Raw genomic sequence first — 19612 nt, forward strand, 5'->3', positions numbered from 1 at the left:
ATATCTGTGCACATTTATAGTCATGTGCAGAGATTACTAGAACATATCTGACTTCTAGGCCATTTCTATGGTTACGTGCCTGCCAAACTGGCCTGTAGGCAGTAGGAGCCTACAAGGGGCCTTTACATACAGATGCCCATAGGTAGAATTCTTTTAAGATCATTTTCTCAACCAGCCATCCAATCAGTAACATGTTGATTGAATGGCCCGCATTTGCAAGAGTTTAAATGGGAAATCACTAATTTTTCTACAACCATTCCAAATAGGCTCTTTTACATGGATCTCTTTTCCTTGCTCTGGAAGAAAATTTGTGAGGACACCATAGATTTCCAGTCACTCTCAGTTATAAGGATCATCTAATTTTAATAATGAAGGTTCACAAATTAAGCCACAAAAGACCCCTAATAGCTACAGCAATCTTGAGAAAGAAGAACAAAGTTAGAGGTAACATGCTACCTGATACCAAACTATACTACAAGGCTATAGTAATCAAAACAGCATGATACTGTCATAAAATCAGAAACATAGATCATAGAACAGAACAGAGCGCCCAGAAGTAAACCCATGCCCATGTTGCCTTTTAATCTATGACAAAGGAGGCAAGAATATACAATAGGGTAAAGGCAGTCTATTCAATAAATGATGTTGGGAAACTGGACAGATACATGCAAAAAAATAAAAATAAAAAATAAAAATAGACCTCTATACCATATATAAGAATAAACTCAAAAGGGATTAAAGACTTAAATGGAAGACCTGGAACCATAAAACTCCTGGAAGAAAACACAGGCAATAAACTCTCTGATATTGTTCTAAGTAATGCTTTTTTGTTCGTTTGTTTTTGTTTTTGTTTTCCTGATAGATCTCCTCAGGCAAGGGAAACAAATGGGACTATATCAAACTAAAAAGTTTGCACAGCAAAGGAAACCATCAACAAAATAAAAAGACAACCTACTGAATGGGAGAAGATACTCACCAATGATACATCTGATAAGGGGTTAATATCCAAAATTTATAAAGAACTCATACAACTTAACACACACACACACACACACACAATTAAAAAATGGGTAGAGGACCTGGATAGACATTTCATCAAAGAGAACATAAAAAGGCCAATAGACAATATGAAAAGATGCTCAAAGTCACTAATCACTAATCACCAAATGCAAATCAAAACTACAATGAGCTATCACTTCACATCTGTCAGAATGGCTATCATTAATAAATCACAAACAACATGTGTTGGAAGGGATGTGGAGAAAAGGGAACCCTCATGCACTGTTGGTGGGACTGCAAATTGGTACAGCCAGTATGAAAACAGTTTTGAGGTTTCTCAAAAAAATTAAAACAAGAGATACCTCATGACCCAGCAATTTCACTTGTGGGTATTTATCCGAAGAAATCTGAAACACTCATTCAAAAAGATATATGCACCCCTATGTTTACTACAGCATTATTTACAATAGCCAAGATATGGAAGAAACCTAAATGTCCATCAACAGATGATTGGATAAAGAAGAGGTGGTACGTGCATACAATGGAACATTACTTGGCCATAATAAAGAATGAAATCTTACCATTTGTGACATCATGGATGGACCTAGAAGGTATTGTGCTGAGTGAAATAAGTCAGACAGAGAAAGACAAACACCATGTAGTTTTGCTTATATGTGGAATCTGAAGAACAAAATAAACAAACGAAACAGAAATAGAGATACAGAGAACAAACTAATGGTTGCCAGATGGGAGAAAGGCTGGGGGGCTGTGTGAAAAAGGTAAAAGGATTAAGAAGTACAAATTGGTAATTACAAAATAGTCATGGGGATATAAAATACAGCCTAGGGAATACAGTCAATCATACTGTAGTCAGGAGAGTTGAATTGTTATGCTGATGCTCTGTGAGGTATGACAGTTAACAGCATGTTAGTCTGATGGCGGTTTTCGTTATTAAAGAAACCTTATTTCCTCCTAATATTTTTAAATTATCATTTGCTCCTCGTTTGCAGGTTAACCTGATGATGATATATTCATCTATCTTAATGGCTCCCACTGATCTGCCCAGGTCAAACTCGCAGAAAGAGATGGAAGTGGAACAGCTTGCCCCTGTGTACTGCTGAAAAACCTCCAGAGTCAAAAGGTCCTGTTACTAGTAATCTGCTTGTCCACTCAAAGGTCCCGCTCCTTCTCTGGAGCCCAAGAATGATTTGAGGGAAACTGTAAGCCACATTTCTGCTCAACTCCAGTTAGAGGTCTAAAGGAAGAACAGAGCATGTATAATGGAATCCAACTCTTGGAACACATCAAACAAGGAGCTTTGGTCATTTCTTGTAAAATCCAGCTGTTCAAATTAGCATACAATCATTTCAGTCTTTCTAAATAAATTTTTTTTAAATAATAATATTGTAATAACTATGTATGGTGCCAGGTGAATACTAGACGTACCAGGGATCACTTTGTAAATTATATAAATGCCTGACCACTAGGCTGTACACCAGAAACTAATATAAAATAATACTAATGTCAACTGTAATTGAAAAATAAAAATATAAAAAATAAAAAATACTAAAGCCATATTCATTGTGTGAAAGTAACTAGGAGGTTAAAGATCATTGTTGCCTTCCCTTTCTTAAACCACTTGTTTCAATAACAACTTCCATACTAAAATGCAAGTACCCTCCCAGAACATGGGTCTGGGGTGTTAAGTATCCATTTTCTGCCACTGTATATGTAGGGATTTATCTGTGGACCCTAGTAAGAGTCAATCATAATTTTATTTCAATTGGCAGTTAGGCTCTGTTTTATTCCATGTATACACTTACATATAACATCATTTGAATTAAGGTATTTGACACTAAAGAAATTCCAACTCAGCAATTTTTTGAAGTAGCTGATTCAACTTCATTTATTTATTTTAGGGGGAAGAAATAAATGACATTGAAAATTAATATAAACCCAGTTCTTACGCACTCATGATATTTTTTTACATAGTTGTTAAATATACACTGAAACTTTGAAAATGTGTAATTATGAATGACATTCTAAAAGATTTAGGTGCTGTAATGATGAGGCTCTAAAACTGGGTAGCTGGATATTATCTTGCAAAGAGTGTGAAATTTACATAGATCAATATGGCTTAGCAGCTGTGTGAACCTGGCAGACAAGCACTGGATTAGCACTTCATTTAAAAAAAAAAAAGGAATTGCCCTCCCTCTCTCCCCACCAACACACAAACTCACAACACGTATAGTCTGTCTCATAAGTTTATTAACAGGAGCAATGCTCGTTCCCCCTTTACTAGCAAATCAGGGATCAATATCATAGCATATTTCTACCTTATTCCATGTACCATGCAATTTGAGTGAATTAACATCTGGTCTCACAATGAAAACTAAGTCCTTTACAATAAAAGAATGTAATTGATTGTTTGTGAAGGTAATTGATACTCTTTTTTTCAGAAAAGGGATAAAAGCCTCTTTCTTTGTAAATAATTATTCTTGATAATCTAAGTGTGAGATAAGACCTTAATGCTATGAAAAGTGATGCTGCTCTGAAACATGGCGTGGCAAGGTGAAATGAATTTGACTCTGTAATTCACTGAAATGAGGAAGCCAATGTAGAAACGAGAGTTTAATTACACTAGTTTCTTTCCCGCTTTCTCCCTACTCCATTTTCTTTCAATCTCTCCTTTACCTATCAATTTCCATCTTTCTCCTACCACTCCCTCTTCCTCCTCCTCCCTCCCTCCTGCCCTCCCTTCCTCTCTCTCACATGCACACACCAATGTGTGATCTTAATAAAGCCAAAGAACAGTTAATTACAGTCATTTCTAACTCAGAGCCATAAAACACATTAAATTAGTAGAAATTTGTCCGTAATGTAGCATTTCAAAGTAGTCACGCATAGATATAATGTTACTACAATCATATGACTGCAATAATAAGCTTATATACTAAAACCAAAAAGTACATCTGACCAAATGAGTTTTGAGTCATATAATTTTTAGTTCATTAGTACTTTATAAAATATGCATTAACATCAACTTCCTAATGAAGAATACATCAGTACACACATGCAGGCTTTTGAATGAGCTGTGTTGAACAAATTATATTTTCTAAAGTAATGCCTCTATACAATTTATCATTTCGATCTAATGCAAATAACTAGATGACTTGTATAAAATTACGATTGTGACACATCTTTGGAATCATAAATTTTTTAGATCCCAAGATATACAAAACACACCTGCCATCAAGGAAATTTATTTATTTATTTATCTATCTATCTATCTATTTATTTATTTATTTATTTAGGGCAGGTGGAATCATAGATCTATTTATTCTATTAGCTACATGATATCAAATTGAATATAGAATGGACTGCTTAAACTTTAAGGTTCTGTAATTCAATTGTTATCATATTTTTTTATTTGCAATGATATATCTTTAATGAGGAGTTTAAAATAAAATGAACTGATCATTTCAAAAATCTCATTAAACACTTTCAATAAGTCAACTGCAAGCTACTGTTTTAAGTTCTGGGATATAGTGTGGGGGGGGAGGGGAAGGGGAGAGGAAGAGAATGCATTTTAAAGAGGTAAGTTACTTTTGGGGGAGTAACAGGGGTTTGGCTGTTTCTTCTTCTGTCTTTTGTTAAATGTTTTATTGAAGTACAATGTAAGTGCCCAGAGGGTACAGCTTAATGAATTTTCACAAAGGGAACACATTCCTGAAGCCACAGTACAGATCAAGGAAAAAAGTGCCCAAAGCCTCCCTCAAGCTGTGCCTTAGTCATCAACTCCACCAAAGATAAATCATTATTCTGACATCTTCCATCAGAGATTGGTTCTGCTTGATTTTGAACTTCATACGTATAGAAGAATCACACAGCCTGTATTCTTTTAGGTCAAGTGTCTTTGATGCAACATTACATCTGTGAAATTTATTCATGTTGTTGTAAGCCACCCTAGTGTTCCACTGTATGATTATACCACAATTTATAAGCTCATTCTAATGTTGACAGACATATGGGTTGTTTCTAGTTTGGGGCTATCAGATATAATACTGCCATACATGCCCTAGTGCTTGTCTTTTGGTGAACATACGTAATGATGTATTACTGTTGGGTATACACATACCTAGCAATGAAATTGCTGGGTCAAGGGTATGTGTATATTTGACTTTAGTAGATAGTTCCAGTCTACTTTCCAAAGTAGTTATATAATTTACATTCCCATTAGGGACTGATGATTGCTCACATCATCATTCATACTTGCTATTGCCAATCTTTTTCATTATAGCCATTTTGGTGGGTGCGTAGTGGCATCTCATTGTGGCTTTATTTGCATTTTCCTAATGATTAATGAGTCTGGGCATCTTTCACATGCATTGGCCATTTGGATATTCTCTTTTGTAAAATAGCTGTTCAAGTCTCTTACCAATTTTGCCATTAGATTATCTCCTTTTTTCTTACTCATTTGATGGGGTTCTTTATAAATTCTGGATGAAAGTCCTTTGTTGAATACATGTATGTATATATTGAAATACTTTCTTGTTCTTTATAATTTTCTTTCACACTCTTAAAAATGCTTTTGATGAACATGAACTTAATTTTAATTAGTCCAACTTGTATGTATTTTAATTAGATCTATTATTTCAGTGTCTTGTTTTTAAAGTCTTTGCTTCCACTAAAGTCATGAATATATTCTCCAAAGCTTTGATATACAATCTACGTGCAACAGGTTTATGGTTTTTGTAAATGGGATCCAAATAGGTTTAAAAAAAAGGGGGAAGTTCGGTGGCTTTTATAGCTTTTGCTTCTAAAGAACAGCATATCTTAGCAACTCCAAGAAAGTAAACAAAATGCAAGAGAAACTAAGCCAAAAGCTATATCTATTAAGATGTAAAGATGGTCAAGCTTCTATTGAAGGAATCTTTAGTGAATATCATCTTGTTAACCCTTATTGAAAAGAAACTGGATAAAAAGCATACTGTTGAAAAATATACTACTTATTTACAAAGAATGCAAAATACTTACTTTCCTCTGGTAACTCTTAAACTTTCTTAAATTCTTTTTTTTTTTTTAAATCCAAATTCTAAAATAAAACAAAGCAAAAAAACTCAACCCCCAGCTTTTTAATACATATTTAGAAAAACTTCATAAACCAGTGTTGTCCAGTAAAAATATGTGAGCCAACTACATTAAACTTCCTAGTAGCCACATTAAAAATTTTAAAAAAAATCAAGTGACATTAATTTTAACAATATTTTATTTAATGTAAAAGATCCAAAGTACTTTCATTTGGATATATGATACAAGCCACATTTCGGAAGCTCAGTAGCCACTTGTAGCTAGTAGCTACCACACTGGGCAACCCAGCCACAGACAGTCACATGAATATAGTGGCCCCCTTCATAAATATTATAATTTACATATCTACGGATCAACCAATTGTATGCTCCTATTACAGCCATATGTTTAAAGAATAACACAGTGGTTCTCAACATGTAGCTTCTGGACTTTTCACATAGGCGTCACATAGGGTTGTTAGAAATGCAAATTCTTGACCCCACTGCAGAATCAGAATCTCTGGGAGTAGGTCTAACAATCAGTGTTTCTGTGATTCTGATGTGTGTTCCAGAACTCTGGGAATAATAGGGTTATTTCTGTCTCATAACAGTGATATTAACTCTGTAGTACAATGTTATAAATGTACTGTCTTGTCAGAAGCACTGGGGTAGGGGGAGGGTGTACCTCATAGTCAGGTTACCATCTCACATATTCCAAATGAGACCTCTCATGGCGCGACAACGGTCTATTACTCTCTGTGACAGGAGAAAGATTTTTTGTTTACTGATGATTCTCAACTACCAGAGGCATCTATTAAATTTACAGAAGCAAAACTTGGGCCCACACAGAAATAATCAGAGCAAGAAAATTGTATTATAGAGAAAAGCAAATAACTGCTTTCCCCTTATTAGCTCTGTATGAATAAAATGAATATATAAAGAAGTGCTTGAAGAACTTTTACTTTTTTAAAATATTCATTCCTTTAGCTTGCGTATATAATCTTGGGAGAGCCAATTTTATTAGATTAAAGTCTCCTTGGAGGGAGAGAGCTTTCCCCATGTTTATCACTGTGGTATCCTCAACTCATAACACAGTACCAGATACCTAGTAGGTTCTTAAATATTTATTGAATGAACGAATGGAGGCTTGATAAATCCCTCTCCATTTCTCAGATTTTGGTTCAGGAAGATCAGTTAAGTCAATTGATAGGGTTCCCTTATTATTTTAACACAAAATGAGTTGAATCATTCTGTCTTCATTTCAAGTAGCATTCACTTTCTCTCCAAAACACATGCCACCTAAAAGTTCATATGGCAGAGATGCAGATTTTAAGAGAATATATTTGAATGTAAACCCATAAGGGTAAGGATTTTGTCTGCTTTGCTGCTGGATCTCTAGTATTTAGAATATTGCCCATCATATTATAGGTGCTCAAAAAATATTTGTTAAACGAATAAATATGCCTTAGTTATTAAAGTATTAACTTTTTATTTTTTAAATTAAATTTATTGGGGTGACACTGGTTAATAAAATTATGTAGGTTTCAAGTACACAATTCAATAATACATCCTATGTATATTGTGTTGTGTGTTCACCATCCAAAGTCTAATCTTCCATCACCATATATTTAATCCCCTTTATCCTTATCTATCTCTCCCTACTCCCTGTCCCTCAGGTAACCACTTAATTGTTGTCTGTGTCTACGAATTTTTGTTTGTCTTATTGTTTGTGTCTTTCAGTTTTATATCTCACATATGAGTTTAATCATATGATTCTCCTTTTTTCTGTATGCCTATCTCTCTTATTATCGCTGATTATCTAAAGATCAGAAGATGTGGTACATATATACAATGGAATATTACTCAGCCATATGAAAATACGGAATGCTGCCATTTGTGACAACATGGATGGATCTTGAAAGAATAAATCTTATCTTTTTAAAAATTCCTTTATAGCCTTCTTCTCTCTGCTTTCTACACATAGCAATGGAAACCCATCTATTTTTGTTTATCCAGGCTCCTCTAGTTGCCTCCAATGCCTCCCACCTACTTTCTCCAAATCTACTGAGATCTCACCAGTCTTCTCCATCCAGTGAAAGTCTTCCCCACCCAGAAAGACTCCCCAGAAACTCAAGGTCATGTGAGTCCCCATAGTCATGTCTAAGCCTCCTAACTTCTACCCCACTCACTCCGACACTGGCCAACATGATGCCTTTCATTTACTCTTTTTGCATCACTACAATTCATAAGGTTTTTCTTGCCATAAAGACTCTGGCTTTTTGAAGACTAGAACCATGGTAAACACTTAGGTTGACTGTTTTTAAAAATCTTCCCCACACTTAGATTAGTGCTTAGAAAATACTGGACATAATTATGACTTGACTTGAAAGAGAAACTTTTAAACAATATTATTTGGCCCAGAATAGTCTTACTTTTACTACCGTTATCCTGGCATATATGTTAACAGCTCTCCTTTTCACTCTCAAACCAGTTTCGATTTAAAAAATTACATGTTTTTCCAAGTTATGGCCAACACTGATATAATAAAACATTGGCCATAAAGCGTCTCCAAGTTCTTGGCAACAGCCCATGATGTGAGAACTGTTTGACCACTGTGATGAACTGACATGTGCAATGTCTTTGCTACTCACTGTATTTATTCAGACTTATAAAGAAGAAAATAAATCAGATGGTATGGCAAGTGGCATAGATGGCTTGTTTAATCTTTTCAGAACCCTGAACATATTGCTTAAAATTCTTTCTGAGAACAGAAGGAAAAAAAAAAAGTGGTCTAAACCCTCACCTGCATGCTATTTTACTTTGTACTTTTAAAGTCTTTTCACACATAATTTCTTTGGATGTTTACAACGCTCATCTTAAGTAGATTAAGTTGGTAGATACTGGTATTCCCATTTTAGAAAAAAGAAAAAAAAAAAAAAACTCCATGGAGTGAATGCCATTTGGCCAGCCAGAAAGAAAAGCTAGAATAAAACTCAATACTTTATATTATAACTGTACATCTCTTTTTCCTCCATGAAGATACATGTTCTTTAGTTATCCTTCCACACATAAAACCACTCATTTTCCCTTTCCAATAAAAGTGAAAACACGAGTTGCAAAAATCAAAGAGAACTTCACCCAAGGAATGTTTGCAGACATGACATCTGATAGGCTTTCTAAGCGATAAGGATAATAATGATCATACTTTCCATGCACCTCACACTTTCCACTTTCTCAGGATGCTTTTCATTTTCTTTCATATCAAACTTATGGAATAGACGGACTAGATATTTTCACTTTGCTTCACTCGGTGGTTTCAGAAGTTAAGAAGTGAGCTCAAGAAGACATTGTAGCCTGGAAGGGATGCAGCTAAAAAAGACCAAAGTTACCTGACTCCCAAGTCAAATACATTTGGTTTTGCCAAGTGAAAATTTCATGGGATAAAAAGCCAAATCCTCCCATGAGGTTTACTGTCACCAGATTTAACTTGCCTTCAAAAAAAAAAATTCCATAAAAATAATTGGAAGTTGACACAAAGACCATTTTCCAGTTTCTCCTATCTTATGTTACAGATAACCAAGGTAATTTGCTTTATAGAGATTCTGAGTGGTTTTGTGTTTTGAGTATCATGTATAGACCTAACTGAAACTTTCAATTACGAACACAGCCTTCAGGAAGGCAGGCAAGAGCGTCAGCCATTGGCTGTGACAACACCACACTCTTCTCTGCATTCCCTATACTTAAACCAGGTCTCAGGCTCTTGAGTTTCATACCATATAAGCATAAGCTACAATAAGCAACTAGCTACACATATGTTTGGAATATACAATCTTGAGTATATCATCAGAAGCCCTTTCAGGCATAAGGGGTCAGCATTTGCTTTTACTTCTTCAGTTATTCCTTTGGTTTTCACAGCAGACACTCTCTCCTTGGCCTACTTTCTGCCCTAAAGAACAAATGTCAAATAAAATAGGCTGGGAGCTTGTTTAGGTTGTTCCCAATTGCTTCCTGTGGGGACTGCACTTACCCTGAGGCATGAGAAACGATCTGTATGGTAACACAAATTTTTAGTAGCAGAGAAACAGACTTGGGTGTTTATTTTCCTCCCCTAGGTCTATTCCTTAAGGAACTTTAAAGAAATGTTCAATTTGTGAGTAAAGGGAGAAGGGTTCCTCTGCTATTGTTTTAAATGTGACTAGGATGCTGGAGGGAAAGGTATGGTATGGGATCAGTCGGTGTACACAGTAATGCTCCCCAAAGTGCCACTCCTTCAAGTTCGGCAGGTTTTATAGAAAACTCTAAATTTCTATGATGGCTAAAAGAACTTCTATTTTATATGGGCAGAATCTGAAAGACTTGGAAAAACCGGACTATTAGGCCACATGGGGAAGCCGAATGCCTTCATTTCTAAACACATATATTTGCCATGGAGAGGAATGGGGAAAAAATGAACTTCAAGTACCCAGTGTTCTCACACCTGCAGCAAACAGGGATCCTTGAAAAACTCCTTCAAATTACTCAGAGGTCATCCCTGAGCTGCAGAAGCAGAACATTAACTCACTGTACCAACAACTGCTGCCCATTTAGTTACTTGTTTATTGCACATAGAATGTACAGATCTCAACTGTTTACAACTATGAATCCACCTCCTGGCTCATGAGACAGATCATTACCAGTACCCTGAAAGGCTCCTGTGTACCCTCTAGAGTTATATCACCATAAATTTGTTTTTGAGTTCTCTCACCGTAGATTAGTTTTGTCCATTCTTGGATTCCATATAAATGGAATCACACATGCATACTATTTTTTTGTGTGTCAGGTTTCTCTTGCTCAACAAAACATTTGTGCGATACACCCATGTTGTTGTATCAATTGTGCATTCTTTTTATTGTTGCACAGTATTTCATTGCATAAGTAAACCGAGATTTATTTATCATCTTCTGTTGTTAAACATCTGGCTTGTTTCCAGTTTTGGACTATTATGAATAGATCTGTTATGCACTAATTTTCCTTGGATATAAACAGGGGGGCTATTGCTGGGTCAAAGTGTAGCTCTGTTGAGATTCTAAGTTGTTTCCACGTTACGTTACGCACACACAGAATCATTGTTGTGTGTGTAGCTTTAGTTGATACAGTATCCACTAGGCTTTTAAGTGTTACTAGGAAAGAAAAAACTAGCAAATGAAAGTAAAAATAAATAAGACATAAAAGTTATTTTCTTTGACACAAAATCAAATTGCCATGCAGATAGGATTTACTTTTTGAAACTCATCAATCTCAAGCTACAAGCTGTTTATTTGAACTTGTCTGCAGGCTAGATTCAATTTGCAGGTTGCCTACAAATGTTTTGATTCCCTACACAATCAGGTTCTTTGTTTGCATATTTTTTTCTGTTTTTAATAAATCAATGTTTAAAAATTGGCAGATCTAATATTGGAAAACTCCAGTTTTCAAGCTTCTCTTAAAAAATTAGAATATCTAGTAGAGCCACGTTCTCACAGAGCAATAACAGACTGGAGTTAAGTAGGAGCCACTGCATTTAAGGCGCAGCTTCCCCTGTTTGCAACAACTCCTGTTTCTTACACTGCCTGGTCTCTGTGGGCATGAGAACCCTGCTCTACACTATAACTTGTCAGGCAAGTTCATTCATATTTCTCTCACTGAGAGTACAGATATGTGGCAATTCCAAAGATGACAGTGTTCTGGATAGTTAAGAAGCTGTCCTTTTATACTACAAACTATAAAATGCATGGAGATCTTTCTAAAAAGTACTGTATATGAGGCTGTTTCCAAGAAATGGCTGAAATAAGAGGAAAAGCTCAGTTTCTATTGAATTTCTGTTAAATGTATATGAGGGAATACATGGAGAGGAGAGCCAGCTGAGTTTGCTTCTTCTGACTAGAGTAACTTCACTCAGGATGCACGCCCACAGGCCTAGTCTTCTGATCAAATCTATTAACTATGTAAGCAGGATACTGGGCAATGAGGAAAATAGCCCCTCTGATCTGTTCAATTAAATACTTCCTGGACTAAACACAATTCTAGTATGATTGGTACACTGGGCAGTTGCTAACTACATTTCCATGCTGCCAAAGATGTGAGCAGGGAGCCAAAGTTACTTCACTTTGGTAGTATGCAGTCTAGATAATCTGAAGTTTCCTTACACGAAAATACAAATATATCCTGGGTATATTTTTTTAAATGATAAACTTGGCTCACTAGATAGTAAAGGAAATACCTGAGCCCCTCCTGGCCCACCAAAATAAATGATGAGGAAATGAAAGTGGAGAACCCATATAGAGTGTAAACTAATGAAAAGAACAGGATAGACCTAAGGGAACCAGACAATAACAGTGATATGGAGATCGAGCCTTAAGCCCTTGGCAAAGCAAAGGAGGGCAGTGAAGTCTAAGAGAAGCTAGAATGGAACTTTGAAAGAGGGTGGAAGTTGTTCCTGACTCTCATAGGAAGCAAAGCAATATGCTCCATAGGAAACGCCCAAAATACAGGCCCTAAGGAGAGAGAGAGAGAGAGAGAGAGAGAGACACACACACACACACACACACACACACACACACACACACACACACACCATACAAGAAATACCACCAAGAGTAAAAGTTGACAAAAATAACAAACGAAATTAATCTGCTATTCGTAATGCATACGGTACATCCATTGTACTTCATGTATTATAATTAGGAGAAAAACATAAAATAACAGTATATAAAATGTAAAAATAATTTAAAATGGGATTAAAAAAAGAGCATAAGATGACCATCTTAATTCCTGTGCTATCTGTGAACTGATTTCGATGTGGAAACTTGGTAAGAGACCATAATATTCCATGGTTCATATTCTATTGAATTTTTTTTTCCCTGATCATCCAAATTGCGCAGCATCCAGTCAGCTGCCCAATTATTTTGTCACAAAGATTCCCAGGCTCTCTCAGAAGCTGTCAGATCCCTGTAGTTCAAGGCACTCTGACTGGCACTTTAATTTTGCTACCTATTGTGGTAGTTAAGTCCACCCTGTCATTCATAGCAAGTGCTACCACTCAGTTTCTGTCACCCTGAGTCCTGTCACCCAACGATACTAGGAAGCTCAACTCCTTGACAGCTTCTCCAAACATCAACCAAGCTCACAGGTGATAGCATTTAGAGAGCTTTTCAAAGGTGCCAGCGTCCTTCTCCAGAGAAGACACCTTATTGTCTTTGGGAATGGAGTGTTCTCCAGGCCTTCTTAGGAACGTTCTGAAGTGACAGGTTCTCGGACTGTACCTAAAACAATCTTAACATCCATTCTAACATCCCTCTTCCCTGAGCCACCTGACCCTTTATCAAGACTGTGTCAAAGAAGGTGTGGAGTTTTCTTTTTGTTTGCTATAAGCCATACAGGCTTGAAAGAATCATCCTAAAAAACTGTCAGGACCACCTTCAACTGTCCTTGACAAATAATTGGCTCTTGAGTTATGAGTGAATGCCCCTATATCAATGAATTATCCCTGATCCAGCTTTAGTATATTTCGTCCTCCCCCATATATATTCTAAATCCATTCCCACATAGGTCTCCTTGGTTTTGATGGCACATATTAGGTAGGCACTTTGATTTTTCAGTGAGAAAGCTATTTCTTCCTGGATAAGGGCTGATACTTCTTTTGCTGAGAATATACTCTACTTATCACCTTGGAGCAATGAGGAGTAGCAAAAAAAATCTTAAGCAGAATGAGAATCATCTTATGAGATACCTGCTTCAGGTGAGATCCTTGTATAGCCAAGCTGTACTTCAGTTAGAAAGAAGGGATTGCTCCTCTCTTCCAAGATGATTTGGGGGGATTTAGGAGTTCAAGGTTTTAAATCTCCTCCACCCCAGTGAACTCAACCTAGTGCTCATATCCTTGTCAGGGCTCTGAGTTTGAAATAGGAGACCTTACAAAGCTGCATTGTCATCTGTGCAGCTCTGCTGACCTTAAAGTCAGATCCTGGGCCTGGATGTCATAACAGTCTGCCCTGCAATGACCAGTGGTAAGTCTCCTTTAAAGTTGTCATAGAGTATGGCGATGGATGGAAACTAGACTTTTGGTGGTGAGCATGATGTAGTATACACAAATGTCGAATTATATTCTTATTCACCTGAAACTTATGTAATGTTGTCAATCAGTGTCACTTCAATTAAAAAAAAAAAAAAAGGCTGCCAGAGACGCCCTCTAGTTTTCAGAGCATGCCTTAAGTTGGCAATTAACTACCCTCAGGTCAAAAGTAGTCACCGTACTCAAAAATCCATATAATCATCATTGCCCTAATATTCATTGTGTGTAGTAGCCACTAGATACCCCAACATTTGACCCTCCTCCACTTAAGTCTTAACCCAATTTACTACAGGTAAAAGCTTAAATAATTGTGATGCTGCTGCATGCTCAGGTTTATTTTCATTCCAATGTATCACCAAAAAATATGGTCACTATACTTTCAGAGAGGTTAGTAAAACAACTCCAAAATCCACAAGGCATCCTTTTTACAACCACTTGTTTTAGCTCAGTTTCCCAAGAAAACTGACCTGGAGACAAACATTAAGTGCTAATGCTTTAATTGGAATATACAATCTCAAGGTAGGAAAGAGAAGAGAAAGGAAAAGAGGCAGGAAAGAATAGGAAGCAAGGCAAGGTGATATGTTACTGTCCTGGCCACTGCGCTAGGAAAAACCATGAAGAAACACAGCCAGTGAGTGGTCCTGCATATGCATCTGATAAATGACATGGGACACCTCTAAACGTGCTGTACAGGGACATATGCCTTGGAATAGGCCATCAGAGAGAACGATGGAGAAGGAATGCGTCTGCTTTACTTCCTTCTCTCTCCCATAGGAATAAGCTGCTAAGGATCTGGGTCAGCAGTTCTCAGCCAGGTACAATTTCATCCCCCAGGGAGACATTTGACAAGAGATATTTTTACGCCACGAGACTTTTTTTTAATTGTCACAATTGGAAGAGCTATTGGCATCTAGTGGGTAGAGGCTAATGATAATGCTAAACATACTATAATGCACAGGACAGTCTCCCACAACAAGAATTATTCAGTCCAAAATGTCATTTAGTGCTACTGTTGACAAACCCTTGTGCTGGCTGCTGGTGAAGCCAAGAGAATACAAAGAGGTACTTAAGATGTGCCTGACAAAACAACCCAACAGAAAAATGACAAAAGATGTGGAAGACATTTCACAGATGAGAAAACATAAATGGAGAACAAAACATGAAAACATACTGAACCTCATTAGTAACCAAGGAACTCAAATCACAGTAAGATACCATTTCACACTCAATTGGGTGGCAAAAATTAAGATATTGAGAACACCAAGTACAGGGAGAATGGCTCTCAAGGGGAATTCTCATTGACTGCTGGTTGGGAGTGTAAATTGCTGCCATCTCTTTGGGAAAGAGTTCAGTATGATGTTATGAAGTCGAACACATACTTATTTAAGGTGACCACTCATACCAGTTGGCCAAAGACTGTCCTGGTTTTTGTGCTGAAAATCCCAAATCCTGGAAATCCCCTCAGTTCCGGGCGAACTACGATGATTGGTCACCTATATTATATCCTTCAATCCACTCCTAAGCCCTGAAAAATTCTTTACATGTACCAGGAGATATATTAAAAAATGATATTAGTATCATTTTCATAATAGCAGAAAATGGAAACAACAGAGATGTCAATCCACAGGAGAATCAATAAATATATTTCATAGTGTAATATTATTTAGTTGTGAAAATGAACTACAGCTACATGTAAAAACACAGGTGAATCTTAGACATCTAAATATTCAGTGATGAGCAGATGCGTAGACTATATGAGTATGAGATCATTACTATAAAGCTCAACTGAAAGCAATGATTAATAAATATTGCATAGGGACATATTCACATTCGGTCCTTTTTGAAAGCAAGGAATTGACACAAACTTAGAATAGTGGTTCCCTCTGGAGGTGGGGAAATGGAATGGAGAGGCATCCTGCTCCCCAAAGAAAAATTAATTAACTAATCAATTATTATGTTCCCAGAGAGTGCTTACTGTATTTTGTATCTTTACTATCAGCTTTAACTGTTATTTACCTTTAGCTATGTTATTTTCTCTTTATTTCACCTCTTTGAGAAATGTCACCTTTATCTCACTTTTCAGAAATAGGGAGCAAGAAATCACCAACATATTTGGGAAAGAAGAATGAATGTAATACACTCCCCAAGCCAACAAGGGTGGGTATTTTGGCCCGGGTTCTCCATTCACGGGTCTTGCCAGCATTTATTTCCACAGTCAGGTTCCCATTCTGCCTCCAAGGAGCTGGAGATGCTAATGTCAGACTGTTAAGCCTCACAATGAAATCTGCTGCACCTGGTGACTTGGGAGAGCTCCATACTTAAAACATGGGCCCAGAATAACAATAAAAGTCACTTAGGAAAACTGTAGAATAAGGCTTCTATTTTATGTACACGATTTAGTCTTTGAATGAAGAAACTCGTGAACTGAAAATTACCATTTCACACTCATACACAGATACATATCACCAGAAACACACAGGCACAGATCTCTATATAAATATGTCCCTAATGTCAATGGAACACAATTGTCTCATAGAACCATGTTCCAGAAACTTGACCTTATGAGAATCCAGAGCCTTGGGATTTGGGACCATAATCCAAAAATCCTTAATTAGCTTCCTCAAAGACCCACTCATCGTGCTTATTAGCACAGTTATGGAAGGTGCATCACAGAAATCTGCACTGTCGCATCAACTTCCTAAAGCCACCAACACAGTCACAGGCTGGGAAGTTTTTGCATTTAGGCCCGCTCTCAACCTCACATTTCTCTCCAAGCACCTACCAAGGTATTTCCTTCCTCTCTCCCTCCCTCCTTTCCTTCTTTGAAATAAATACATATGCCACAAACTGTTTCATGAGAGAAAAATCTTATAATTTTGTTAACCATATTGCTACAGCAATCTGTCCACCCAAACATCCATTCATTGACCTTTGTTCATCTTCCCATTTGCTTATCATTTTTTCATAAATATCATTCTGCCTGCAAGTAAGCTTTTCTTTTCATGAATTCTGGTATATTTTATATATTTCTAGTCTTTAATCTTGTTCTCTCTCACAATGCCTGACTCTTTTCTTTCCCTTGCCACTATATGCCTTCATTCCCAAGCCACCAGACAGCATTACGGGGCATCATGTTTGTGTCTTCGAGCACATACTATCCTCCTTGCCTTACACTGGCTTCCTACTCTATCTGGCTGGGGAACACCTAGACACCTATAAACTTTAATCTAGATGTTTCTATTCTTGGTAGATTGCAATCTAGATCTTCTCTTTCTTGTGTCAATACCTTTTTGAAAGGTGACCTTGAAGTTTCTCTCATCAAGAGGTGCAGAGTCTATTTTCACATAGCCTTGTGAGCTCCTTTGGCATGTACAATGCAGCAGAAGTGACTGTTCTGAGCCTAGGCCTCAAGAAGCCTTGCACACTGCCATTCACTCTCTTAAACCCTCCTCTGCCACCATGTGAATAAGCCCAGGCTAGTCTGCTGGAGAACTGATATGACCCAACTTCATCCAATCCATTACCACACATGTGAGTGAAGGTATTTTAGACTATCTAGCCAAGAGGTCCCCAACCTTTTTGGCACCAGGGACTGGTGCTCCTATGAATATCTAATGACGCTTGCTTTATGGAATGGCTCTCCGAGGACAGAGATGACAACCACATCTTCAGCCTTACATCACCACATGTTTTCCCGTCTTTCTCTTCCTCAAATGTGTGAACTCTTGAGAACAGAATCAACTTTTGTTTTGTATCCCAAAATCTAAATAGCACCTGGAAACTCTTCAATCAATGGCTGTTGGAACAATAGCAATGATTGATTAGTTAATTAAGGATTACAATGATGCCCAAGGGCTGCCCTAAGACCAAGGTGTCACACATGCATTCATGATTAGAAGGCAAAGTGCATCCTGTGTGATGGAGGAAGGACCCTGGGAGCTGTACCTGTAAGTCTCAGGCTTCTCTGATGCTTGCTGGGCTGGCTTTCTCCTGCTGCACCTTAGTCTTTATCCTTTGCCTTTATTATAGCTTTATATGTTTTTCAATTACCTGACACTGTATAATTGCTGTACTGAGGCTGTTTTCTAACAACCAAACCCTTTGATAGGAATCTAGGGTGGAGGAAGGAAGGGTTGTTACAGCACCCAAATTTAGAACCATTTTAGAAAGTTATGAGTATTGGAAAGCTGGGCTCTGTACTTTGCTGAGCTCTTAAAATGCTGTTTGGCTGAGTTACCATGAAAATTTATCTGAACACAGATTCAGAGGTTGGTCCATGCTCCAACAGTGGCCACTGCGTCTTGCAGTCTTGGCCAAGGTCACTGCATAATTTCTTGCCCTCTCACCCTTTCTTACCCCTTCTCTTCCACAAAGGTCACATATTCTAACATATGAAGTTCTCACTGTGGAAGGTGTTTCTTTCTCTGACTTTTCTGGCAAATGTTGCTTAAACCCACATAGTCTTATCTTTTCAGAACAATTTTAAGTTGTATTTTAGTTTGTGTTTCACCTAGAAATAACCCAATATGAAAGTTTTAGCCTTGAAGACATGCTTGAATGACCTAAGCCACCAGTCTTTAATAAACTTACAGGTTTCTTATTGGGAAGGGTACCCTTCACACAAAGTCTACCTCTCATGCGTGATCTGAGTAACAATGTTCTCAGAAGTCACGAACCATGCAGGGAGGAGAAGAGGAGTAGCAGAAACTTCTGGAAGCCTCCAGTCACCAAGTTTTACAAGATCACCTGCCTAGAACATGAGATTTTGGAGCAGAATTTTACTTCTTTTCACAGTTTGACATCGACCTTCTCTAAGTTTCAAAAGCAGGCCACACACATATATATCACAAGCTGTTCTTTTAAACAGTGAAATTACCATTTGTGTTGCATATTAAAACACAAATGAACATCATACCTTTCATATGAAAATGAGAATTATGTTGGTCATCTAGTTTAATCTAGCTGAAGCAGATCCAAAATATATTTTAAATCCATCTATCCTAATGCCATGTCCCTAGGCCAACTCCATCATCTCTTACCTGAGTGACGGCATCCTCTTTCTCACTATTACTGAGCGCCTACCTTTTAGCCAAGTAAAGCAGAATAGTTCTTTAAAGAAATGTAATATAAACTCACATCTCTACTAATAACTCTCCAATGGCTTCTGTCTTCATTGGAGTAAAATCAACAAACTTTTTCATGACTATAAAGCTCTCCAACTTCATCTTCTAACTCATGCTTCTCTAAATCCTCTCTCAAAGCAATACAGGTCTGCCTTCTGAGCCATGAACATGTCCGCACAGATCCTGGTTCATGGCACATAAAATGTCCTATCTTTAAACCTTTACTCGACTGACTCTTTTTCATCGTTCAATTCTCAGCTCAAAATTCTGAGTGGTGCATTCTGACACTCGGACTGAAGTAGCCCCTCAGTTTACCATGTTCATAAACTTTA

At 37.2% G+C, this 19612-nt stretch overlaps 1 protein-coding gene and 1 non-coding gene across 4 annotated transcripts in view; one reads left to right on the forward strand and one right to left on the reverse strand.

Moving 5' to 3' along the window:
- The window catches only part of PAK5 (p21 (RAC1) activated kinase 5), a 249899-nt gene that overhangs the window by 125257 nt on the left and 105030 nt on the right, over positions 1 to 19612 (reverse strand). The gene's annotated exons all lie outside the window — the stretch shown is intronic.
- LOC118610168 lies at positions 1869 to 1940 on the forward strand. The gene has a single exon (XR_004953823.1). It is a non-coding gene; the product is annotated as a small nucleolar RNA SNORD28 (small nucleolar RNA).

The sequence above is a fragment of the Rousettus aegyptiacus genome, unplaced genomic scaffold (genome assembly GCF_014176215.1).
Source record: "Rousettus aegyptiacus isolate mRouAeg1 unplaced genomic scaffold, mRouAeg1.p scaffold_m13_p_12, whole genome shotgun sequence".
NCBI classification, from domain to species: Eukaryota; Metazoa; Chordata; class Mammalia; order Chiroptera; family Pteropodidae; genus Rousettus; species Rousettus aegyptiacus.